The 25,803-nt window shown below is 50.1% G+C and overlaps 2 long non-coding RNA genes across 2 annotated transcripts; one reads left to right on the top strand and one right to left on the bottom strand.

The window, feature by feature from the left end:
• Nucleotides 1–8,080: 8,080 nt before the first annotated feature.
• On the bottom strand, nt 8,081–11,628 carry LOC120102945 (uncharacterized). Its single transcript, XR_005504927.2, has 3 exons — nt 11,487–11,628; nt 9,243–11,387; nt 8,081–8,317 (listed from the first exon to the last, which is right to left on the bottom strand). It is a non-coding gene; the product is annotated as an uncharacterized LOC120102945 (long non-coding RNA).
• Nucleotides 11,629–15,320: 3,692 nt separating this feature from the next.
• On the top strand, nt 15,321–25,524 carry LOC134479026 (uncharacterized). Its single transcript, XR_010051966.1, has 2 exons — nt 15,321–21,449; nt 22,447–25,524. It is a non-coding gene; the product is annotated as an uncharacterized LOC134479026 (long non-coding RNA).
• Nucleotides 25,525–25,803: the final 279 nt, after the last annotated feature.

The raw sequence follows: 25,803 nt of genomic DNA, 5'->3' as shown, positions 1-25,803 counted from the left end.
AAAATTTATTTATTACATGAATACACTGTAGCTATCTTCAGACACACCAGAAGAGGGCATCAGATCTCATTACAGATGTTTGTGAGCCACCATCTGGTTGTTGGGATTTGAACTCAGGACCTCTGGAAGAGCAGTCACTGCTTTTTTTTTTTTTTTTTTTCTTTCTATTTTTGGGAGCTGAGGACCGAACCCAGGGCCTAGCGCTTTCTAAGCAAGCTCTCTATCACTGAGCTAAATCCCCAACCCCGCATCACTGCTCTTAACCCCTGAGCCATCTCTCCAGCCCCCCGGGATCTGACACCTTTATGTGTACATACGAACATACAGGTAAAAGAAAAAAAATCTAATTTTTTTTTAAGTCGAGGAGACTGTGTGTGTGTGTGTGTGTGTGTGTGTGTGTGTGTGTGTGTTCTTGAATTCACAGAGGTCACCAGCCCCTGCCTCCTGAATGCTGGGATTAAGGATGTTTGCCACCATGAGAAGGCAGGGGCTCTGTTTTTCTGTCTTGCTCTGTGAACTTTGGAACCTCACTGCCCCATCACAGCCAGTGCCACACCTGCCTTCTGGTCTAGGGCGGCGGCGGGGGGCGGGGAGGGGGGACAGACATGGAGGGGATATAACCCAGAGTCACTCAGCACTGAAGTGACGTACACCAAGCACCCAAAATTTCTTACAGTGGTGGGGACTGGCAGAAGAGAAGCTACACTGAGTGGACAGCTGGGGACCTGGCAGACAATTGTGAGCTCTGTCAGGAAGCCAGCTCTCCCTAATACTGCTGGGAACTATAGGTCCTTGTCCGTCCCAATGGATTCCTGGTTTTCTCTTAGGGAATCCCTACAGCTTACAGGGTAGTGTCCCGACTTCTGTCAGCATACCATGAGATGTCCGCTGTGCTGCAGGCTGGCCCTTACCTGCTTCCCACTTAAGTACAGCCCTTTTCTAAGAAACTTCCCTTGAAATTTCCCAACAGAGTTCATGCCATCCATGTGGCAAGACTCTACCTAGCACTTGCTGGGTGCCACTTGCTAGGTGCCAAGCCCCAGGGACAATATGCCAAGGTGGGCAGGGTGAACAGGACAGGACCATCCATTCTCCCCTTGGCTTCTCAGCTCCCCGCTCCTGGGTGCTCTGTCTGTCTGTCTCCAGAGGACTATCCTGCATGGGTGATCTGTTTGCACCTGGGGCTCCTGGGCTGGCTCAAACTCCTGGCTAAGGCCATCTCTGTATTTGGCTGATTGCATTGTCATCAGGCAGCCCTCCCCACCCAGAGCTGGAATTTCCAGAACAATGTTAGCAAGAAGAGAACGCACTGCTGGCCACTGTTCACTGAGTCTTGAGAATATGTAGGGGAACAGGGACCTGGCCACCATCTTAGCTACCCTGAAGGTACACACTGACCTGGGACGTGAGCCTGGCCCTACAGGTCACACAGCTCCCCAACTGGCCCTGAGATCAGCCCCCTGGGAGCCTCTTCCGGAGGCTGGATTCCAGGAGCCTCCTCTTTCTAAACCCAGCTCTGCACACCCCCTCCCCCAGCACTGGCCTAGCTTCCTGGAATTTCTCCTCCTAATTGAAACCAAACACCGGGGCTCCTCAAGGGCTGTGCCCCGGAGGCCCCGTGGGTTTCTCTTTTCCTCCCTCCTCCCTTTCCCAAATGGGGCCTCTGGGGGTGCTGGGGGTGGGGTGCACAGCCCAAGGCAGCACGGGAGGGGGGTAAGGGGTTCACCAGCTGCTGAACTGTGACCGAGATAGACTTGGCTGCCTCACAACTAGAGAGGTATTGAAGGGCATGCTGGTGATCTAGGCAAAAGGGACTGGGATGCTCTGCTCAACTGGGACTGTCCCAAGAAAACCCTGGACCAACCCTGCCTCTGGCAGTAGGTCTGGGAACTGGAGGATGGGTTGGTGAAGGTCAGCCTCAACTGGACCTTCTGTGTGACCTTGGGCAAGGTAGTTCCTCAAGGTTCAAGCATGGCATGGGGATTTGTGGGACCTTCTCAGATACTGTACAAAATTACCACCTGGTCTTAGTGATGAAGCGAGGCACACTGACCCTTTCCAGTACATCTACAGGGACGCAGGGAGGCAGCCCAAGAACGCGCGCGGTTGTTGATAGCTGCAATTGGAAAGGCCACTGGAGGGGGCGGGGGCGGTCAATAAATGTTTGTTGAATGAAGGAATTCTCTCCCCCCTTTTACAAACATTTGACAAATGTCTTCCTTGCTTCAAGCACCGGGGCAAAACACCAAGGCAGCAAGGCTGGCTAGGCTGAAGGTGAAGTGCGAGAAGGAAGACCGTTGTCACGCCCGTCAAAAGCACCACCAGGCGCAAAGCCCTGGGTTCCGTCCCCAGCTCCAATAAAAAAAAAAAAAAAAAGCACCACCAGGAGCCATCAGGCTGATGCTGTACAGGGCCAGAAAGCAGAGATGGCAGGGAAGGAACCCTGGGGAGGGTCAGACCAAGACTGGGTAACAGATAGAGTAGTCCGGACAGCTTTCTAGAGGAAAATGACCACGTGACCTTCTTGATGCTCTTAATTCAGCCCGTACTTATTCAGCCAGCCATGCGAACCCAGGTGCTCTGAAGGTGTGCCCGCTATGCCGGAAGCCTGGTGTGGACCAGTGTTGGCCAGCCTAAAGGAGAAGCGCTCCCCTAGTGATAACCTGATTCCGGCTAGCCACAGACACATCCTTTCTCCTGCCACATTACCGTCTTCACTTTGATGGTCTCTCTTCTTCCTCTTCCTCCTCAATATTGTAAGCTATTCTGGAGCTCACTGTATAACCCAGGCTGGTCCCCAGTTCACGGCAATCCCTCTGCTTCTGTCTCTGCCTTCAACGTGTTGGGGTTGCTGGTATTTGCTAACGCTACTGTAGTATTTCTTTTCGTTTCCTTTTTTTTTTAATATTTTTTTGAAGATAGGGTTTCTCTGTATAGTTCCGGCTGTCCTGGAACTCACTCTGTAGACCAGGCTAGCCTTGGACTCACAGAGATCCACCTGCCTCTGCCTCTAGAGCTGGGATTAAAAGTGTGCACTCCCATGCCCGGCTATTTTTTTAAATTATTCTATGATTATTGGTGTTTTTGCCTGCATTTATATCTGTGCACCATATGTGTGCAGTGCCTATGAAACCTTTGGAACTAGAGTTACAGACATCTAGCTGCCATGGGGGTGCTGTGATTTGAACCCAGGACCTCTGGAAGAGCAGTCTGTGCTCTTAACCACTGAATTCTCTCTCTGGTAATCCCAGTTACCTATACGTTCTTATTTTCATGATCGTGCTCCTCACTGTGCTGTCCTGAAGACACAATGCAAGTCAGAAAGGTGAATCACACCCATTTTATTTTATAGTAGCTGTATTTAATTAATTCATTTTTGGATTAAACATTCTTTTTTTTTCATTAGTTAAATTTGCTCTTTGACAGTTTGATGCATATGTATATCATGGTCTTACCCCTCACTTTCTTTTATCTGTCCCCTATCCCTGACACACCCTCTGTCTCCTACCCCAGACACACCCCCTCTTCCCCAACAGGTCTTCTCACAGCCATACCTTTTTGTTCTGTGACTCACTGTTGTGTGTGTGGACTTGATGTTTGGTACACATGTGAGAGAGAGCATTGACTGTCATCCCATGAATCAGTCAATCACCGATAGTTCAGAAAGGAGAGGTAGGGCCCCTGTGAGGCCCTCCCAACACATGACTGACTGTTTTTTTTTTTTTGTTTTTTTTTTGGTTCTTTTTTTTCGGAGCTGGGGACCGAACCCAGGGCCTTGCGCTTCCTAGGTAAGGGCTCTACCACTGGGCTAAATCCCCAGCGCCATGACTGACTGTTGACAGGCACAGTCCTTTTTTTTTTTTTGGAAACAGTGTCATGTAGCCAAGGTTGTCCCTGAACTCCTGATCCTCATTCCAAGTGCCGGGTTTATAGGCTTGTACTGTTACGCTTGGCGTCTTTTCCATATGAGCTTGCGAGTGGTAGCGTCTGCTGCTGGTCTATGGACCTCTACACCCCAACCCTCTTTTTTAAAAATTTTCAGTCATGGGGTTGGGGATTTAGCTCAGTGGTAGAGTGCTTGCCTAGGAAGCGCAAGGCCCTGGGTTCGGTCCCCAGCTCTGAAAAAAAAAAAAAAAAAAAAAAAAAAAAAGAACCAAAAAAATTTTCAGTCAGATAGTGTCTTCCTAAGTTGACTAGGCCTTGAATTTGAGATTTAACTGCTGCCTTGTGGGAACATAGGAACATAGGCTTGTGATACCCGGCCTTACCTAGGGGGGTTTTTTTGTTTTTTAATTTTGTCTGGAAATCTTTTATTTTTAAGATTTATCTATCTATCTATCTATCTATCTATCTATCTATCTATTTATTTATTATATACGAGTACACTGTAGCTGTCTTCAGACACACCAGAAGAGAGCATCGGATGCCATTACAGATGGTTGTGAGCCACCCTGTGGTTGCTGAGAATTGAACTCAGGACCTCCGGAAGAGCAGCCAGTGTAACTGCTCAGCCATCTCTCCAGCCATCTTTAGAGTTTCTTTTAATAACTTTATAAGTTAAGCCCTATGCACATAACATAATAACATATCATGTTCATATGAAAACATGAACGAAGTACTTCATTTTTGTTTGGGATGCTAAGTCTGCTGTGAGCATGGGTCTATTTTGATGGCTTGCCCTTTGTCAGCTAACATCAGCCACTTACGGTGAGAGGTCGCCATGGTGGATGGTGCGGCACTAGACCTGGGTTCTTCAGGCGTAGCCACTTACTCTTGGTCATCTTTTTTTTAGGATTTATTCATTTATGTATATGGATGTTTTCGCATGTACATTTGGACACCAGAAGAGGGCAGAGGAACCCACGGGACTAGACACTAGATGATTGTAAGCCACCGTGTGGGTGGTGGGAATTGAACTCAGAACCTCTGGAAGAGCAGCCACCACTCTTAACCGCTGAGCCATCTCTCCAGCCTCTTATCTTAGGTAGAAGATACATCCTATGTAAAGATCCAGGCATGAAAGAACAAAATATTTAGGGAACAAGAATCCATTTCCTGCAGTTGGGACAACAACCCCCCGCCTTTCTCCTGCCTTATTGCCACCTTAACAACTGTGGAGGCCCCTTTCTCCCCCTTCTTCTCCTTCTCTGTAGCCTAAACTGCCTTATTGGCCTCAGGCTGAACTCCAATTCATGGCAATCCCTCATTCTCTGGTTTGATTGGTGTGGAAGTCTGGAGTGGAATGCACAGCTCCTGTGTGTGTGAGCATGCACATGAGTGTGTGTGAAGATGTGAGCATATGTGTATGTGTACATATATGTGTGTGTGCATATGCGTATGTGCATATGGTGTGTATGTGTGCATATGCGTATGTGTGCATGTGTGTGTGTACATATGTGTGTGAGTGTGTGTGTGGCCAGGGCCCAAAATGCCTTGGATAAGTGCTAAGGAATTCAAACTGGAGTGCAGTGGGCATCTCAGGTCACGGCTTATTAAAAGTACTCCTCGGGGTTGGGGATTTAGCTCAGTGGTAGAGTGCTTGCCTAGGAAGCGCAAGGCCCTGGGTTCGGTCCCCAGTTCCGAAAAAAAGAACCAAAAAAAAAAAAAAAGTACTCCTGTGTTCAGGGATAGGCCTTATGAGCAGAATTTAGAAGGGACCAAGCAGGCAGTGATACCTGGTAGCTAGAAAGTAGCTGTTCCTGTTTAGGTGACATGATGAAGCTTGCTGACTGGAGTCAGTGTGAGGGCTTGGACTTGGATTGGCTGACTGTAGGGTCACCAGGAAATGAAGGACTATCCCTAAGCTTCTAGCTTGGGGTACCATTTTTTGGAGTCAGGACACCTGAACAAAGGGAGATGAACAGGTCTGTTGAGAACGCCAGGCGTTCAGTTTCAGAACCTGATGGAACTGTTATCAGGACTTCTTGGTAGGCAGAACAGATAGGATTTGCTGTGGGAATGAGCTCCCTGTCATTTATGGCACCCAAAAAGGGGCTGGGACGCTGGTGAAGGTTTATTTACCTCTATCTCATCCAAGCTGGGCCATCTGACTGCTCAGACTGGACAGTTTGTGATGTGTATTTTGCCATGTGTGTATATGAGAAGCAGTGCTCTCGAGTGTCCCTAATTTAGGAACTCTTGCTGTGTAGATGTGTCTTGCTTAGGGGATCTTGGCCTAAAAGTGGAACTAGGAACAGGATATAGGCATGATGAGAGGCACCATTTCGACAGATCACAGGAAAGCAGCCCACAGGGAGGTAGACTTAAACTGACAAGACAAGTAAGATCAGTGGTCTACACCCAGTTTCCCTCACCCAGTTTGTGGGCAAATGCAGGGCCTTGCCCAGGGTCACACATCAGGGCATAACTCCTCTGACAGGTGGGAGCATGTCAGATTCCTAAGCTGTCTCCTACTCTAAGAGCCTCTAGCGTTTGCAGCCCTCGCCTCTCCCTACTGGAGATGCTCTAGAACGCACACAGAAAGTGGTCCTGGTTCTTTTTAATTAGGAGGAAACAAAGAGAGTAAGTCAGACGGCCACCCCCACTCACGCACGGATGGGAGGCTAAGTGCTCCCCAAATTACACAGCAGATGCCAGGGCTTCAGCAACAAGACCCAGCTTGATAGCTTTGTGGTAACCACAGCCGGTGCAATTTTGTTTTTTAATGTTTGAACTCGGCAGTGATATGTAGGCATATCGCAGGCAGGAGAAACAGCACCCACAACTTCACACACACACACACACACACACACACACACACACACACACACACGCACGCACGCACGCACGCAGTGTGTGTGTACGTGTATTTGTCTATGAGAGTAAGTGACAGCAGTCCAGTTTAATTGACCCTTTTGTCAGGAAGCATGGTCTGAGCAAGGCTGCCTGAGAAGACTTGTGGCTTGTGAAGCAGGCAGGAGTGCCAGCCCTGCGTCACTGCAGTGTGTAAGAAGCAAATCCATGGCATCCTTCTTGAGAAGGAAGCCGTACTTTGCCAAAGTACTTTGGACTTTCTGTAGTCATTTTTCGAGGCCCTAGATCTATTTTTAACATGTGGGACTCCGGGTGGACCCATATTGCAACCCCATCCTGCCCCATGTCATCCTCATTGGGTTAATGATTGCATGGGTAAGTTTATGTGTCTGCAGCTTGTTTGTTTGTTTGTTTATTATTATTTCCAGAGCTAGGGCTCCAAGATGGCTCAACAGGAAAAGATGTCTACCACGGAGACTGACAGCTCAACCCGAGACTCAGGCAGCAGGAGGAGAAAGCCATCTCTTGAAAGTTGTCCTTTGACATAACACACACACACACACACACACACACACACACACACACACACACGATGTAATTTTAAAATTTCAGGGTTTTAGGGGGTCAGTGGTAGAGTGTTTGCCTATCATGAGACCCTCCCCTCTGGCTCTCCAGCATTGGAAGAAAAAAAGCTCAGTTTAAGGTGGTGTCTAGGGTACCAAGCTCCCTTTTGTATCCTATCTCTTTTTTTTTTTTTCAATTAAAACTTGGAACTCAGCCAAGCAGTAGTGCCTTTAATCCCAGCACTCAGGAGGCAGAGGCAGGAGGATTTCTGTGAGTTCAAGACCAGCATAGTCTACAGAGCAAGTTCCAGGTTAGCCAGGGCTACACAGAGAAAACCTCTCTTGAACTCCATCCCCCTCCAAAAGAAAAAAAACAAAACAAAACAAAAAACCACCACACACACACACACACACACAAAGAAAGACTCAGAACATGTGGAGTGGAAGCTTGCCTCTGCACCCCCTCCCACCCCAGGCCTTAACCACAGAGACAGAGAATGTCCCGAGGGTGGGGCACCTCCCCTGTGTTCATGTCTCCTAGGCACTCTGATTCTGCTCCATTCTCTTAACTTCTATCTGCACTCAGCCTTTAAACATTCAGTTCTGCTATGTCGCTTTCCTGGCCAGACAACTTTAGGGACCCCACAACCCGCACACCCTATTCTGAGGAATAGATTTCAGTTCCTACACCTTCAATGCACGGTACCTGAGACCTAGTCTTGGCCGGCTTTTAACAGCATAATTCACTCGCCATGCATTCAGTATGCTGTTTGTTCAGACTTTATTTTGTGCCAATCTCAGGAACATAGATGCTTAAGTGTTCAGGAGCTAAGTGTGTTTTGAGAGCTCAGAGTCGGGGGCTCTGAGGAGGGGCATGAAAAGAGACAGAGACTGGGCTCCTGCCAACTCCCTTCTTGCTGGTTTCCTGTTTACAGCAATAGTTGCCCATCCCGCCAGCTGAGCACACAGATGCTCCAGAGAACTTTGGTGAATTTTCAGACCTGCAGTTCAATTACAAAAAGAAAAGCATGCAACTTGAAATCTGCCTTCAGCTGCCCTGAAAACCTTCGAGGAAGCCCCTCTAATCCCTCCATGTCACGCGCACTCCCCAACTTCTGCCTTCCTCTCCCAGCTTTGAGGACATATGGCCCCTTGAAGTTTTTGTTTGCTTGCAGGGGAAAACACACCCAGCCACGGTGTGGAGTGTTTCTGTTTCTTCTATTATTATTATTATTATTATTATTATTATTATTATTATTATGCATTAGGAGACATAGCAATCTGCGTGCAGATACGGTGCGTGCATAATTAATAAAAATCTCATTATTTATTTATAAAAAAAGACGCACGGGGAACTGGAGAATTAGGGCTATCCCCATTATCCATGGAGAGTAGGGGAGAGACAGTTTTTGCACTTTGGATGCTCCCAGAGAAGCAAATCTCTATGCATGCAATGAATAAAAAAGCATGTGCTCCTGTGGGGAGTGATGCCCTGTGCCCAGGAGGCATCAGAAAGCAAAAGCCCGGTCAGGAGCTTAAAAAAGAAAAGGGACGGATGAAGATCTAATGCTCACAGAGCTGAGTATACCACATTTGCGGGGACTGGCTGGATAGAAATACTGAGAAACACGGGCTTGGTAGCTCATCCAGGTCTTCCCAAGGAAGATGACCTGGGGCAGATTCCTGACTGTGGGAGAAGCTGGCGGGAGAGATGCTGGCACAAGGCCATCTCTAGTTACCACATAAAAAAAAATCCAGATGCCAGGTGAGGGGTGTTCCTGGGTTGGCTATGACTAGGTAGACAGATGATTTTAACTTGATGGTGATGGTGGGATTCTACATGGCAGTTTTGCCCTTGGCCTCCTGATTCTCGGATGCCCGGGCAAGACCTTCAGAATTAATAACCCAACTTATTACGTAACAAACCCTGAGATCAGGGAGTCAGGGACCAGTCTTCCCAGGTTTGCAGAGTCCAGGGTAGATCTTCTCACTCTCTCTCTCTTTTCCCCCTTGAGACATGCTTTAAAATAGAAAACAGGCTTATGCAGGAACCAACCCCTAGACAGGAGTGACTGGCAGGGATCCCCCCCCTTTTCCAGTGCAAGCAACTCGTGCAGTGGAACGTTCAGTCGCCCCGGGTGGTGGGCTCCGGGAGGGGTGCGAGGAGCGCTGGGGGTGTCGGCCTGGGCAGCAGCCCCCGCAGTGTTACCCGGGCGCGTGCAGGGAAACGTCTCAGCAATTCCAGCACCCGAGCGGAGCGCGCGGAGAGGGGGAGTGCGGGAGGGGGGTGCGGGCTGCTCGGGGCACCTTGAAACCGCCGGCGGCCGCGCGCTGATTGGCCCAGCCGCCGCCTCGGCGTTCCAGCCAGGCGCCCCTCCCCCCGCGCCGTCCACCCCGGAAGGAATTTCCTCCTCTGGCGGCCGCTATTGTTGTTCATCTTCGCTGTTTGGGTCGGATCGCGTAACCATAGTATCCAAACTGTGTCCGTGCGGGGCCCCAGCCCGGGACCCCCGTGCCCCCCAGACCACCCCCCACTTTTTTCTTTTTGTAGTCTAGTTATCATGACTTCATCGGACTCCGGGGAGCAGAGGAGGGGGATGGGACGGGGGGCGGGGAGCTGGCCCATTCCTGGCCGCCCTTACTTCGAGATGGTTTCAATTAGAATTTTTAAAAAGTCTGCTTTGTGGGTTCGGGGCTTTTACATCCCCCGCCTCCCATTAAATCGTTGGCCGGAACTCGAATGGGGCTTTCCCTCCGTTTCCCCCCTAGAGCCATCGCTCCAGCCGGACTTCACGGCTCAGCCGGGCGATGAGGGCATTCGCAGCAGGAATCATCCCCTAAACGCAGCCCGGACCTCGCGGCTACGTTTGCGAGGCGCGCGATGGGGCCAAGACCCCTCGGACACTACAGCCTCAGGGCACGTCCTGCTGGGGTTGGGGCTCCCAGGCGATGCTCTGGGAGAGGAGGCTCGCGGGATGGATGCCTGTCAGTCACGCCAGGAAGGGTGGCAGTGGATAAAGGGGTGACAGGGAGACAGTTGACAGGTTCTTGGGCAGAACAAGCCTCCTACCCTCTTTTAATTTTCCCCCTCATCTCTGAGCACAGACGAGTAGGTCCGTGCGTACAGCTTGAACCCAATGTCTGCCTCAACCTCTGACGAAAAATAAAAAGGCAAAAACCAGCCTTTTCCCGCGAAGTGCCTTGTGCGGAGAGGAGTGGGAGGCAGCAGCAAGTCCGCACCGAGCGGGCTGCGCAGCGCGGGAGCCCCGGGGCTGGGCCGGCGGCGGGGGGCGGCGTGTGCCGGGGGCATCCAGTATTCCCAGAACCCTAGCGTCCTCTCAGCGCTCGCCCGGGCGGGGGAAGTGGCGGCGGCCCGCCAAGTTCGGAGCAACACTGCCCCCTAGGGGCCGCCGCGGGTCTGCAGGAGAAGTGGAGAGGGTGGGGAGGGTAAGGCTTGATCTAGCTAGTAAGTGGGACCAGGGCGGCTGCCATAGGGTGTTAGAGGCCTAACAAGTCCTGGAGCACAGAGCTGCACTGAGGTGGTCCTTGGCCAGCTGGTGACAGGCAGGAGGACGGCCTCCAAGGGACAGTTCTAAAGGCTGGAGGATGGGGTAGGAGGGTTTATGTTTCTATTTTAGAGTTTAGAACTTGGGTGGAAAGTCGGTGCCTCCCACTGCCTTTCTGGAGGATGCTGGATCGTTTAAGCTTTTCCAGTCAAGTCTCTTGGTTCTTCAGTTACTGAAACAGACCCCTAAAGAGAAGATCCTTCACTCATAGGCTTGTTTGAACCGGCTGTTCTGTTCTCACTCATGTCCCCTCATTTTACAAGTGAGAACTCAGAAATTTCACTCGTTCAATCAGCAGAGAACTGAAGTCCCAGTTTTATGGTTTGTCTCCTGAATCATGGGGACAGTAACCTAGGTTTGGAGAGCAGGCCAAGCTCTCTGTTTTCCAGTCCTGAGCTACACCAAGCCAGACCGGGTGGAAGTGGCTGCTCCTGGATGGGGAGAGGGGATCTATAGAGAGGTATGCAATTGCAAAGCCCTGGGTTCTAGACCTCAGTGTCCACATCTGTAAAATGGGAGGGGGACATGGGGTTATAAAGAAGGTTTCTGGCATCTCGGTCCCCTCCCCCCCCCCCCCCCCCCCCGCCTCGGCAGTCCTCCACACCTTAGGTGACACAGCTAGGCTCCTCCTCTTTCGCCGGCCACGCCCTCTCTTGTGCTCTTTTGCTCCTCGATTAGGGTCTGCAGGGCTAGCTTTCTCCCTACTCGCCCTCTCTTCTTCCCTGCAAGACTCCCGGTGCCGCCCCTCCTTTTCCCTCCCCTCCTGGCTGGCGCAGAGCTGACTGCGGGAGGGAGCGGTGGGCTCGCAGCCAGCGGAGCGTCAAGTCAGCCCCTGGGGAAGGGAGGGGGAGTGCACTGGCTGCTGCCGAGGAGGCGCTGTCAAGAGGCTGCAGCTCACGCTGACGGGGCCAGGGTCCCTGAGGGTTATTTGTGTCCAAGGTAACTGGTGTCCGAGCTGCCTGCTAGCTGCCTCCCTCTTTCCCTGGTGACTGGGGAACTGCCTGGAGTCATTTTGACACTTCCCTCTCTTTCTTGCTTACCAACAAGCAGGCACCGAAAGTCTGATCCTTTCCTTTCTCCCTTTAAGTACCTCTAACATTCTCTTCTCCATCCTTTCAGCCACCTACCCTTACTGGTTCTGGGGGCTTCTGGATTCTTGAACTGGATTCTTTGAGCCTTCCTGCACACCCTGCCCAGCCTTCAGTTACCCTCAAGATCGCCCCTCCCTAGGGTTCTTCTCTGACACATGCATTATATTCTAGAGACTCGTGTTGGCTGGTCTCTGGTGGGTGCCCAGACTTTGGTGATACCAAAGTGAGCAATTCCAGTCCTTCCCTGCAGAGTCACATGTGCCCAGAAGAGATAGCCAGCATGGTGACAGAAAAACTATTGATAGAATGAATTATTATTATTATTATTATTATTATTATTATTACTACTACTACTACTACTACTACTACTACTACTACTACATATTGGCAGTATCTCACTATGTAGCCCTGGCCAGTTTAGAACTTGCTACATAGATCAGTCTGGCCTCAAAAAGGGTTCTTTTTCTTTTTTTCCCTTTGTTTTTTTTTCTTTTTTTCTTTTTCTTTCTTTCTTTTTTTTTTCTTTTTCTTTTTTTGAGACAAGGTTTCTCTGAAAACATCACCCTGGACCTTATGTTGTAGACCAGGCTGCCTTGGAACTCAGATCTGCCTCCTGCATGCTGGGATTAAGGGTGTGCACCACCCCACTCTAGGTCAGAATGGCTTCTTAAGAGGACCCTTATCTGCCGCAGGTAAGGCTTCCTGAAGGACCTGTGCTGAGTCCTGACGGAGAAAAGGAAATCGGTCCCCTACAATGAGGTAAAGGGGTATTTAGTGTGGAAATGAGGTGAGATGACGTGTAAGTGGGGGAAGATGGAGCTGGAGAGACTCAGAGTAAGGTGGACTGTGGCTCACAAATGATTGGTTGAGGTTATTCTCCCTCCCCTTTTAAAATAAGGTTTCAGAGTCCCCTCCGAAGCACTGTCTTGGAGCTTGCTAGGTAGATCAGGCTGACCTGAAACTTAGGGTGCTTGTTCTGCATCTGCCTCCTTGGGGTTGCAGGTGTGCAACATGGAGCCTCCTACGAGGATCCTTTTTACTTCCCGTGGAAGTGTTGAATATGCAAGGGTCATTTCACCTTGGCAACCTGGGCTCTCAGAGTGCAAATCTTTTTTTTTTTTTTCTTTTTTTTCCCCGGAGCTGGGGACCGAACCCAGGGCTCTACCACTGAGCTAAATCCCCAACCCCTCAGAGTGCAAATCTTATAGCTTAGCCAAGGTTGCCAAACCTTTTGCTCTGGCAGTGACTTTGCCTCCCCACATGTGCTGAGTCTCATCTATAGCTATCCTGCAGTGCATGAGTGTCTGGGCTACAGGTTGAGCACACCTGCTAAGCCCTGGGAACTAGAGGGTCATGGCTTCAGGCTTTCAACACCAAAAAGCTCAAAACTACCTACACTCAAATCAGAGCCAACTCTGACTTTTCAAAGCCAGAGGCTTATGACTCCAGGCCTGGAGAACTAGATGCCCCAAGCTTTCGGAGCTAGAGAGCATAAGCACGGTGCTCAGGTCTCGGGCTTTCTGTCCTAGACTTTGCATGCCCACACACAGAAGGTCGCACAGCTCCCTCGCTTGCTTAGGGTGTTGGAATCTTGGCTCTCAGAGACTCTAGCAGGACCAGGGCTTGCGACCATTGCCTTCGTTAGCGCTCCACAGTTTCTGCTCTAGCCGCCCTCTGGAGCTCCCCGGTTCTTTTTCATTGTGATGGACATGGCTGGGGCTAAAAGCCAAGGAGCGTCTTTAGCTCTTTGTGTAACCAGCTCAGCCCTACTCCACATGCACAACAGACCACAAACGGGCAATAAAAGACCATTCGAGAGAAGCCTTTTGTTAGGGCTCGATGTAATATCAAGGGATAATACACGGGAGGGAAGCCTTCTGGACTGGTCTAACAGGGTTGAGATTGAGCCTGCTTATGTGTCTAGAAAAGAGATGCGGTTCACAGCCAGGCATAACAAGACTCTCAGGCCCCCTGTGTGACACTAGCTACTGGGTGAGTAAGGTACTTGCTTTGCTTGGAGTAATCTCTTCCAAAGCTCATACAAGCTGCCTGCAGTCATCATGACTAGAGCAAGACCCCTTCGGTTGTGAATCATGGCTTCCATAGTAGCGGTGAGCTGTGGTGGCAGTGATTCTTGTAGTAGGACACTCTCCCTCTCCCTCTCCCTCTCCCTCTCCCTCTCCCTCTCCCTCTCCCTCTCCCTCTCCCTCTCCCTCTCCCTCTCCCTCTCCCTCTCCCTCTCCCTCTCCCTCTCCCTCTCCCTCTCCCTCTTGGGACAGGGTTTCCCTGTATAGCCGTGGTTATCCTAGAACTTGCTTTGTAGACCAGGTTCGTCTCGAACTCACATATCTGCCTGCCTCTGCTTCCTGAGTGCGGGGATTAAAGGCACAAGTCACCATGCACAGCTTTTGTTTTTCCTCTTTTTGAGGCAGAGACTCATGGAGCTGGCCTGGAACTTTCAGTATAGACTATAGAGTTCATGGCACATTCTTCCTCCATTTCCTGAGGGCTAGGATCCAGATGCGTGCCTCTACCTTGGGTAGTTTCCTGAGGGTGATCCCAGAGTGTTCCGAATGCCACACAACCACACCAGCAGTCTCTTGTCCTGTTGTGTGGCCCAGCTTCATCTATTGGAGTTTTCAAGATGCTCCTCAGGCTTTTCTGTCTCCCAGGAAGCCCTGCTGATCTCCAGGTCAGGCCCCTTCCCTCCCTTGAGCTCACACAGTCTCTTCTGCTCCTTGAAAACCGTGGCCTCCTCCCAACATGGCATCACAGTTCACACCGGCAACCCCATGTCTCTCAGCCTTTGGGTCTCCTGCGCTCATACACCCGGGCACAAAGCAGATGCTCAATTAAATCTGTGTTGAGAACAGTATCTAAACTGCTCATTAATAAGACATCTTAACGTAACAACACTGCTGTTTGAAGGGATGTCAAATGGCCAACGTGTGTGCCAGAACTCATTTTGTCTGCTCAAGTTAAGATTTGTGCATGCAAATTATATTTACTCCCCACAGTGCTGAACTGAAAACTGAACCTGTGGTCTTTGCTCAGGTTAAGCAAACCTTCTCATCTGAGCCACAAACCTTAGTCCATTTTTAAAAAGTCGTATTACGTCCCAATCACCGCTCCCCAACACCTTAATCCTATTTTTTTAAGATTTCTTTTTTTTGGGGTTGGGGGTTTAGCTCAGTGGTAGAGCGCTTGCCTAGGAAGCGCAAGGCCCTGGGTTCGGTCCCCAGCTCCGAAAAAAAAGAATCCAAAAAAAAAAAAAAAAAGAAATCTTTTTTTTTTTTTGGATGTAATAAGCAAAGGCGAGGTTTATTACTGAAATCTATTATGGGGATCTCCGGGTCGACACGTATCCTGCGCAGGAGACAGAGGTGTCGACCTAGATTTTTTTTTTTTTTTGGTTCTTTTTTTTTCCGGAGCTGGAGACCGAACCCAGGGCCTTGTGCTTCCTAGGTAAGTGCTCTACCACTGAGCTAAATCCCCAGCCCCTAGATTTCTTTTTTAAATTTATTTACTTAATGTATATGAGTACACAGTAGGTGTCTTCAGACACACCAGAAGAGGACATCAGATCCCATTACAGATGATTGTGAGCCACCATGTGGTTGCTGAGAATTGAACTCAGGACTTCTGGAAGAGCAGTCGGGTGCTCTTAACCGCTGAGCCATCTCTCCAGCCCCCTTAGTCCTATTTTAAAAATAGTTTTTTTTTTTTTGGTTCTTTTTTTTTTCGGAGCTGGGGACTGAACCCAGGGTCTTGCGCTTCCTGGGCAAGTGCTCTACCACTGAGCTAAATCCCCAACCCCTTAAAAATAGTTTTAAACAATCCCTACATGTATAATAGTTCTTATGTTTGAAAAATCTATAGGAAAGATTTGTTGGTTTTTGAATCATGAGAGGAAAAAAAGAATTACTGGTGACAGTCAGGGCCCAAACTTAACCCATGTGGCCTGTCTCTAAGCCCTCTGTGCTACCTGGAGGTCCCCTAGGAACCTCCCCCCACCCCCGGAGGTTCCTGGAGAGAAGGTGGTTTACCTAGGGCATGGGTCCCACCCTGTGGGGAGAAGGCATTGTGGATAGTGAGAAGGGCAGGGGAGCCAAAGCCAGAACTTAATCTGATGTGGTAGCTCTTTAGAAGCAAGAAGGGAGCCAGGCACAATGGTGCATGCCTTTAATTTTAGCATTTATGAGGCAGAGTCAGGCGCATCTCTGTGAGTTTGAGGCCGGTTTGTTCTACATAGCAAGTTCTAGGACAGCTAGGGCTACACAGAGAAATCCTGTCTCAAAAACAAAACAAAAACAATAGAAGCAAGAAAGGGGATGATGGAGAGGAACCGGGTTCAATGTTGGCAGATGTAGAGGCCAGAGGGCGTGGGCGAGCACATAGATGGGTGGGAGCCACTGCTGGAGTCCACATGCATTGGCCTGTGCTGCAACTGGGGTGCTGCCACTGTAGGGTGGGGTGCTGGCTACTGCACATGGAGAGGCTGCAGCAGAAGGGTGGGATGAAACACTGCGGGGGCACACAGAAGAAAAGTAGAGGTTGGCCACTGGCTAGCATTAATACCCAGGCCCCAGCATCAGGCAGAGGAGCTAAGTTCAGTATTTGATAGGCTTGAGGTTGGGATGAACCTGCAGGAAGAGGTTCTTACAGTTGTCAAGGCCGGAGATCAGAATCTGGCACCTCCATTCTTCAGCTTTGTGTCCTTGGGTAATATAATGCTCTTCTATGCCTTAGCGCCGATACTTTCAATAACAGTACCTTCCTTCTAGAATATTCCAGAGGCGAAATGAACAGACAGAGTGCTCCAAACACAGGTCTAGCTTACAGGAAATACCTAAAGTGTACCTACCGGTCTTGTGGTCTTGTTTCTGTCTTTGCTTTTCTCCCCTGAGGCTTCTCATCCCAGAAGCCTTGGCTCCATTGAATTCTGCTTATGCTCTGAACAGTGTACATATTTTGTGAACTTGGGGACTGCTGTTTGGATGATGAAGGTCTTCCGAAGCCTTTCTACACTTTTCTTCTTGATTAGAGCACTTTCCGGTGCTTAGAATCAATGTGGAGGCCTTGGATTGTGAGCTCTTCTCAACCATCCTCCAGTGTCTGCCTCTCAAGGAAGTCCTGGGCAAAAGCCCCAATCCAGGTCCCCTGAGGTCTTGTGTGGGAGTGTCTTGGAGATCCCATATCTGCTCAGTTAGTGTGTGTGTGTGTGTGTGTGTGTGTGTGTGTGTGTGTGTGTGTGCGCGCGCGCCTGAAACTCATTTTGTAGACCAGACTGGCTTAGAACTCATGAGATCCATTTGGTTTGTGTGTGTGCGCATGTATGCGTGTGTTCGTGTGTACATCCATGTGTGTGTATATGTGTATATGTGTGTGAGCACACTCTTTTTTTTTTTTTTTGGTTCTTTTTTTCGGAGGTGGGGACCGAACCCAGGGCCTTGCGCTTCCTAGGCAAGCGCTCTACCACTGAGCTAAATCCCCAACCCGTGAGCACACTCTTGAGTGCAGCATCACTGCCTGATCTGGCACCGGGCTTTTTATGTGGGTCCCAGGGATCAAACATAGGCTTTTGGTCAGTTAACACTTAATCCTACTGAGCCATCTCCATGGATCCCTGATCAGTTATTGTATTAAATCCCTTCAGGTTTCTTTCTCCTGAGCCACTAGCAGTCCCTGAGAGCGCACTGCTTCCCACACAACCTGCTGACACTCAGTCTCATCCAGAGTTGGGATTTGGCCACATTTGGGTACTGAGCAATGGCCTATCGCTGTATTTCTTTGCTCAGTGGTGAGTGCAAGCAGTTTGGCACTGCTTGGCCATCTGGCCACTGAGGATGCCTGGGCAAGGTCAGTTTGGCATGAAGGGCTTGTGGTCTGGCAGGTGGGTTCCTCCTCCTTTATTATTTCAATATTTGAGGACACTAGGGAAAGACATGAGTGGCCTGAACATTAGACATCTAGACATCCCTGTATAGGCACATGCACACTACACATCTTTCCTCCCTCACCTCCTTCCTCCTTCCCTCCCTCTCCTCTCCCCTCCCTCCCCTCTTCTTAAGTCATCCTTCCAGCTTCTCCCTCTATCCACAGAGCTCAGCAGTTCTTCCCAGCTCCTGAGACTGACTGTTCAGGTAAGTCAGGCTTCTCAGCTGACCCACAGGGTCTTTCTCTCCTGAGAAGGTGGGTGGGCACTTCCTGAAACAGCATATGGAAGTGTTCCTGTTACTCAAGCTTCCCCAAAGCCAGGAAAATGGCCTTGTGCAGGGTCTGTCCTGGGAGAAAGCCTGGTGTGTAGTATCTGATGTGCTCTTTGGGGTGATTCTACTCTGTCTAGTTCATCTTCTTCACAGCACTGTTGACATCTTAGAAACATAGGTAACCCAAGTCATTCAGACATCAGAAGCCACACAGGTGAGCCCTTAGGAAAGCTGTATAAAAGGAAAGGATTCAGTGGCGGAGAGATCAGGGCTCAAAAGGGACCACTTGGCCAGGTGGGGAAGCATATGCCTTTAATCCCAGCATCTGGGAGGCAAAGGCAGGTGGATCTCTGAGTTCGAGGCCAGCTTGGTCTACAGGATGAGTTCCAGGACAGCCAGGGCTACAGAGAAACCCTGTCTTGGAACAAACAGACAAAGAACTGCTTGTGCCTGGGTGTGGTGATATACTCCTTTAATCTCAGTCCCCAGGAGGTTGAAGCAGGAGGATCACTGAATTCCAGGGCGGACTGGCCTACATAGTGAGACTCTAGTCTCACACCTCTACCCCCCTCCCATGCTAGTATCTTTTTGCTTCAGACAGGATTTTGCTATGTAGGTCAGGTTGGCCTTGAACTCAAGCACCTCCTGCCTCAGCTTCCTGTGGGCCTGTATCACCATGCCTGGCTGCTCCTGTTTCTGGAGAGTTCACTGTGGCAGCAGACTGCTCTGAAGCTGCCATGTGGTGAGAAGTACAGAGAAGGTGCAGGAAGAAGTCCCAGGCCAAGTCAACCGGCGAGGTGCTTAGCCATTATCTGGCTCCTGAAGTCCTCCACTGACCATGTCTGGCTGCTGTTTGATCCAGTGCAAGGGGGAGGGGGGCTGAACTAGACGTGCACAGCTGGGCCCCCTCAAAGTCCCTCATGCATTTACATGGGAAGGATTATAAAATGATTGCTGTTATTTTTGAGCAGGAAGGTGTGGGCTGCTTGTTACACAGCAGTGCTAATCCCATGGGTTTCTCACTAGTTGACAGATAATGGATCCCATTTAGTGCTTGGTCCCCAGCACCTTTGGCGTGTACCACAGATACTTGGTGTATGAAAAAGTGAAAGTTTTCAGGCACAGTGGCTCACACTTACAATCTCAGTTCTTCAGAGGTTAAACAGAAGGGTTGTCCTATGTTTGAGACCAGCCTGAACCACACAGTGGAAGCCTGAAAGGAGAAAAAACACCACGTATGCTGGCAACACACTTATAATCCCAGCACTTTGGAGGCCAAGGCAGGATGATCATCATGAGGCCATCTTGGACTACACAGTTTCAGGCCAACCTGAGCTACACAGTGAGGCCCTAGTCTCTTAAAAAACAAAAACAAACAAACAAAAAACCAATAACCCAGAATGAATGGACCAGTGAGATGGCTCATTGCTACTGAAGCCTGACAACCTGAGTTGATCCTCCTGTCCACAGCAGCCTGATATGCACATCTGTAATTCTAGTATCTTAAGTCTGGATAGGAAACAGAGAAGGATCTCCTGGGAGCTTGCAGGCCCACCAGCCTGCAGTACAGAGTGGCAGAAAACAGGAGAGACTGCCTCAACAACTGAAGAGAAAGATCTCAGTCCTGAAAGTTGTCCTCTGACCTCTGCCTGTGGCCTGGGCACATTTGCACTCAAATACCCATAACTTGTGGCTAAAGAGTTAGGTGGCTCAGTGGTTAAGAGTGTTAGGGTTGGGGTTGGGGATTTAGCTCAGCGGTAGAGCGCTTGCCTAGCGAGCACAAGGCCCTGGGTTCGGTCCCCAGCTCCGAAAAAAAGAAAAAAGAAAAAAAAAAGAGTGTTAGGGTTTAAATCTCAGCCCGTGCCCAGACAGAACACACCAAGGCAACATGGTTTCACATGGAGAAGTTTAATGAGAGAAGAAGAGTAGAGGAGAGGAAAGGTGGCTGGCCATGGGCACGTGGAGGGAAGGGGGAAGGGGGCAAGAACAGAGAAGAACAAAGAGTAAGAGGGGGTAAGAGGGAGGGGAGGGGGGCTGGAGAGATGACTCAACGGTTAAAAGCACTGACTGCTCTTCCTGAGGTCCTGAGTTCAAATCCCAGCAACCACATGGTGGCTTACAACCATCTGTAATGAGATCTGATGCCCTTTTCTGGTATGTCTGAAGACAGAGAAAGTGTACTTATATAGAGTAAATAAATAAATCTTTAAAAAATAAAGGGAGAGGAGGGGGCAAGCAGCCCCTTATATAGTCAGACACAGCTGGCTGTTGCTAGGCAACTGTGGGCCAGAGCATACCTGGCTGTTCACAGGTAGCCCTGTGGGTGGAGCTTAGACAGAATACCAACAAAGAGTACCAGTTGTTCTTTCAGAGGACTTAAGTTCAATTTTGGTTCTAGCACTCACATTAGGTGGTTCACAAGTGCCTGTAACTCCAGTTCCAGGGGCTCCAAAGGCCTCTTCTGGCTTGTGGGGACACCCACATACATGTGGCGTACATTCAACCAAACACACACATACAAATAAGAAATTAAAATAAATCTAAAACGACACCCATGTCACTCACACACACACACACACACACACACACACACACACACACACACACACTAACAATAAATAAATGGAGTAAAAGTTAATGGAGCCATGGCAGCATGATATCAGAGGAATTAAAGGGCACCCAGCTCAGCCTGAGAGGTTCAGAAAGTCTCCTTGGAGGAGGGGCTCTGTGTCCTTTGGGTGGGCTGAGGACCCAGAGAATACCTGCATACCTACTGAGTCTGTTGTTTTCTCGTCTCACCAGAAGATCCCTGGTTTGGTGTGCGTCCAAGAAGCCGGTGCCCACATCTGTTTGGGGCCCCTTCCTTCCCCTCTTCCTCCCTCCCTCTCCAGGCCTGCAGGCTCACTCATGCCTCTAACTCTAGGTCTGGCTGAGGAAAATTAAGTCGATGGGGAGGGAGGAGTTGACAAATAGAAGGTCTGGTAATTGAATTTTTCCCTCTCCCTCTGCCCAGAGAGAGCTGGAAGAATGGCTCTCAAGAGCAGCTCTCCCTGCTCAGGGACCCCGGGCAGTTTCACCCCTCCCTGTCTAAGCCAGTGACAGGGATACAGAAGAAGCAGAACCTTCTAGCATCTTGAGAGCTAAGCTTTGTACAGAGAGGGAAACTGAGCCAGTGGAGATGGCAGGTCTGCTCCCTGGGTGCCCAGTGTGCTAAAACAGAAGCCAGGACTGGAAGACACAGGCCAGATAGGTCAACTTTCCAAGAAGGTGGGAGCAGGTTGCTGGGGGCTGGGGTGGGGGGGGTCATGTTCAGCAGTGCTACCCTGCCCAACCAGTGCAAAACCCCAGGGTTCACTAAATGCTCATCTCTGTCAATTCCTAAGTCCCGGTGAGCTTTTCTACAGACCAGCTAAGTTGCTGGGCTAGCCTTCTAGCTAGCAGGTCTTTCTTCAGGTGAAACACCTCCTTGGGGACAAATTGTGTGTGTGTGTGTGTGTGTGTGTGTGTGTGTGTGTGTGTGTGTGTGTTCACAGCTGGTGCTGAAGGGCAGAGGGAAGGCTAGGCTGGAAGTAACCACAGGCTGCCAGGATCACTATTCTGAAAAAGGGGGAGGGCAGTGTGCGTCTCACTGGTTAAGGGGAATTAGGGAGAGCAAAGGCCCTTGTTTGGCCCCCAGTCAAAGGGTCTGCTTTGCTTCATTGGAAGGATGAAGTTCCTTCACTGGAAGGGTGAGGTTTCTGGGAGATTAGGTTCTAGTCGTAGGCCAGTGTCAGGAGTCAAACCAAGGGAGCTTGGACTTAGATAGGCTTCGCCCATGCGGAGGCGGCTTCGGGGCGGGACGGGACAGGACGGGAGGGTGGGGGGTGCCCGCCTAGCTCCGCCAAGGCAGGAGGGAGCTGCGACAGGCGCCTACCCCGCCACCCGGCCCAGCGGGCGTGGGCGCCGCGGCACCGCCTAGCTGAGCGGCGGCGGCTGGCTGCTGCGGGAGCGTTTGATTTATTAAGCTAATGTTCTAGCACATTTTCTCCATCCCGTAATGAGCTGTTTCCACCAGGGGGTGTCTGCAGAGCGACTGCGGCTTCCGGCCGCTCCGGGAGGGAGGCTGAGCTGGCGGGCAGCAAGGGGGTGTCTGTGGGGTGCGGTCTGTGCTCCTCGGAAGGGTGACTTGCAAAGCCTGGGCGGGCGATCCGCTGGAGAGGTGGAGGGGGAGCCAGGGCCCTGCAGCCTACTAACGACCCAGCTTTTCTCTCTCTCCTCCCTCCAGCCAGATACGTGAACACCTTGAGACTGCAGAGGACTGGCTCCCAACCCTCTCTCACCTCCTGGCATTCGGTTCTGAGTGACCCTCACCCACATCCCATTCTTCTGAGGCTTCTGAGTTTCAGTCTGCTCACTCCTGCTGGCCAGCGAGCTCCCTTGGCTGGATTTCTATGACTTGAGGCAACAGATATGGCCTTTTGCATTCAGACACATCTAGGTTCAAAACCCATCCCAGCTACCTTCTAGCAGTGGCCACTGGACTGTTCTCTATTTTTTTTTAAATGGCAGTGAAGACTGGTCTGTGGGGCTGCTGTGGAGTTTAGTGACCCTACTCATGAAGCTCTGTACTGTGTCAACCATCCCTAGACACTAGGGCAGACAGACATCCTAGGCAATTGAGCTGACAACGCGTGGGACAGCAGCACCAAGATGTCACCTGCACCCACAGGCCTCACCTGTACTTCTTTTTAATTTTGTTTTTTTTGAGACAGGGTTTCTCTGTGTAACCTTGGCTGTCCTGAAACTCACTCTGTAGACCAGGCTGGCCTTGAACTCAGAGATCCTCCTGCCTTACCTCTGAGTGCTGGGATTAAAGGCATGCGCCATAGCCTCCCAACTTCACCTGGTCTTAATTGTGCACCCACAGGCCCCACCAGCAACCATAGATGAGCGTTTTCTGCACAGAGGGTACTTGATGTTTTTTCTCAGGAAACCCACTTAGCCTCTCCTCATAGCTTCTGACTGGCACTCCTTCCTTCACACCTGTCCTTTGTTGCTCTTTTTCCTGAACCCAGGCCTTACACCTAGAGGGTGCTTATCAGGATGTGGCCCTTAACTATACGTCTTGAAGATCCTGTCCCACTGACTCAGGCCTGGGAGGGACAGTGGCCTGACTAACTCAGGCCTATTGAGAGGTGTCTCAATCTGCTTTCTGTTGCCAACAGCTCAGTGCCACAGACAGGGTGAGGTGGAAAGAGAATGAAGTTCCGGTTTACTGTTATGGGCCACATCTGGTGATGGCTTTTCTGCTGGCAGTGTCCCAAGGTGCAAGGCATCATGTAGTAAAAGTCAGTCTCTCTCTCTCTCTCTCTCTCTCTCTCTCTCTCTCTCTCTCTGTTCTGGTCTCTTCTAAAGCCATCAGGATTCAATCATAGACCTCTGTTCTGATGAACTTTTCTAATCCAACCATTTCCTTTATTTTTAAAATTAAGTGTATTTATTGTGCATGTGTGTGTGTGTGTGTGGCACATGTGTGCAGGTCAGAGAACAATTGCAGGAGTCCATTCTTTTCTTCTGCCATGTGGGTTTTGGGGATTGAATTCAGTTTTCAGGTTTCTATGGCAAACATCCTTACCCACGGAGCCATCTTGTAGACCCAAGACACACCTTTAAATAGCATCCCTGATTAAAGTTCCATTCTCTTAATGCCCTGCAACTGAGACTAGATTTCAGCATGATCTGGTAAGGCCAAACTAGTAAAATACCAAGGACCATCTTTGCACTGATCAAGAAAGCAAAACCCTGTTCATAGCAGTGAGATCTGTGGGTGCAGGGTTAGGGCTGCAGGTGAGGTCTGTGGGTGCAGGGTTAGGGCTGCAGGTGAGGTCTGTGGGTGCAGGGTTAGAATTGCAGGTGAGGTCTGGGTGCAGGGTTAGGGCTGCATCACAGATACTATGGCCAGTTCACCTTCCTAGGAAGTGATACCAGCTGAGGCATGGAGTGACTTGTCCAGTACCTAGGATAAAGTGTCAGAGCAAAATGGAAGACTTGTGGGCTCAATTGTACAGTGCTGTTTCCACTTCTCCCTGGAGGTGGTGGAGGAGTCTTGGGCTTCAGCAGCTGAAGGTGTCTCCCAGATTCCTTCTTGCAGAGGGGAGGCCCTGCAAGCCATGGCTCTGGGTGGTTGGGAACTGCAGGGAACTCTTTCTGCGGGGCTAAGTCAGCAGTGCAGCAGGAGGCAGGGTCTGCCTGAGGCCCACTGCATGCCTGTACCTGTTGTCTCCTTTCTGTTTCCCTCTTAATTCAGAGCCTCCCCAAGAGGACGGAGCCTCAGCAAAGCTTCAGTGAGCCGGTGGGACGAGTGAAGACTGGAGCCGAGCTGGACCAGGCCCTTTTTGGCCATGAGCCATATCAAGGAACCTGAAGCCACGTCTGCAAGCAGTTCATTCTCCAGTCCCCTGCCCCGACCTTCAACTGAATTTTTAGTTGAATGTGTAACCCCTCACACTATTCCCTGCTCTGCTAGGCTTTCTACCTCTGCTCTCCCTTCCCAGCTGCTACAGGTAACTTTCCCTTTGTGGCAGTTTCTCTCTGCTGCCTACTACACCTCCTTAGCAAGTCTGGTCCTGATCCTTTCCGACCCAGAGAAGCCCGGCAGCCAGCCCAGCTCCCATCATTTTTACTGGCAAAGGCTGTCCTTGTAGGAAGCAACTAAGAGTACTTGTTGATTGGTGTCACACTGAAGTATTGTGGATCATTTGAGCAGGGACCTGGATGTCTTGTCCCCCAGAACAAGCCCTAGAATACAGTGCTTATCTGTTCACCCTGTTTGCATTTTATTTGCTTAGACAGGGTCTATGTAGCCCAGGCTACCTTTGGACTTGATAATCCTCCCGCCTCAGTATCATGAGTGCTGAACAACCATCTTCAGATTTCTTTTGGGGGAAATGAGACACAAAGTGCAGAAGTCTTGAGAAGCCTGTGGCTGAGAAAGCATAGTTCTCAGAGAGGGAGTTGTGGTGAAGGGAGCCAGGCTGTCATCTTAGGGGTTGGGCCATGGAGACAAGGACGGCCCTATTGACACACCTGAACTGTTAACTGTTGGTGGTGATCTCAGACTTGATATAACTATTGATGCTGGTCTCTAGATATGTTCAATTGAAATTAGATTGAAGGGGCTGGAGAGGTGGCCCAGCGGTTAAGAGCACTTGACTGCTCTTCCAGAGGTCCTGAGTTCAATTCCCAGCAACCACATGGTGGCTCACAACCATCTGTAATGAGCATCTGATGCCCTCTTCTGGTGTGTCTGAAGTCAGCAACTGTACCTACATACACGAAATAAATAAAAAAATCCGAAATTAAATTAAAGATGCAAGAATGACATTCATAAAAGCAATCAGAGCGGCAGGTGTCTGACACTTAAGACCCTGGGGACTTAGTGTAGGCCTCCCTAAACAACCAGTCCCTACTCAAGAGGGCGTAACTTTACTTTTTCAAACCTTATTTTTCTTTTTTTTTCTTTTTTTTCTTTTTTTTTTTTTTCGGAGCTGGGGACCGAACCCAGGGCCTTGTGCTCGCTAGGCAAGCGCTCTTCCGCTGAGCTAAATCCCCAACCCCTCAAACCTTATTTTTAATGATGGTT

This window comes from Rattus norvegicus, chromosome 5 (assembly GCF_036323735.1).
Source record: "Rattus norvegicus strain BN/NHsdMcwi chromosome 5, GRCr8, whole genome shotgun sequence".
In the NCBI taxonomy this organism is placed as follows: Eukaryota; Metazoa; Chordata; class Mammalia; order Rodentia; family Muridae; genus Rattus; species Rattus norvegicus.
Note: the sequence above shows the minus strand (reverse complement) of the source record. Positions and strands in the feature narration are given on the sequence as shown.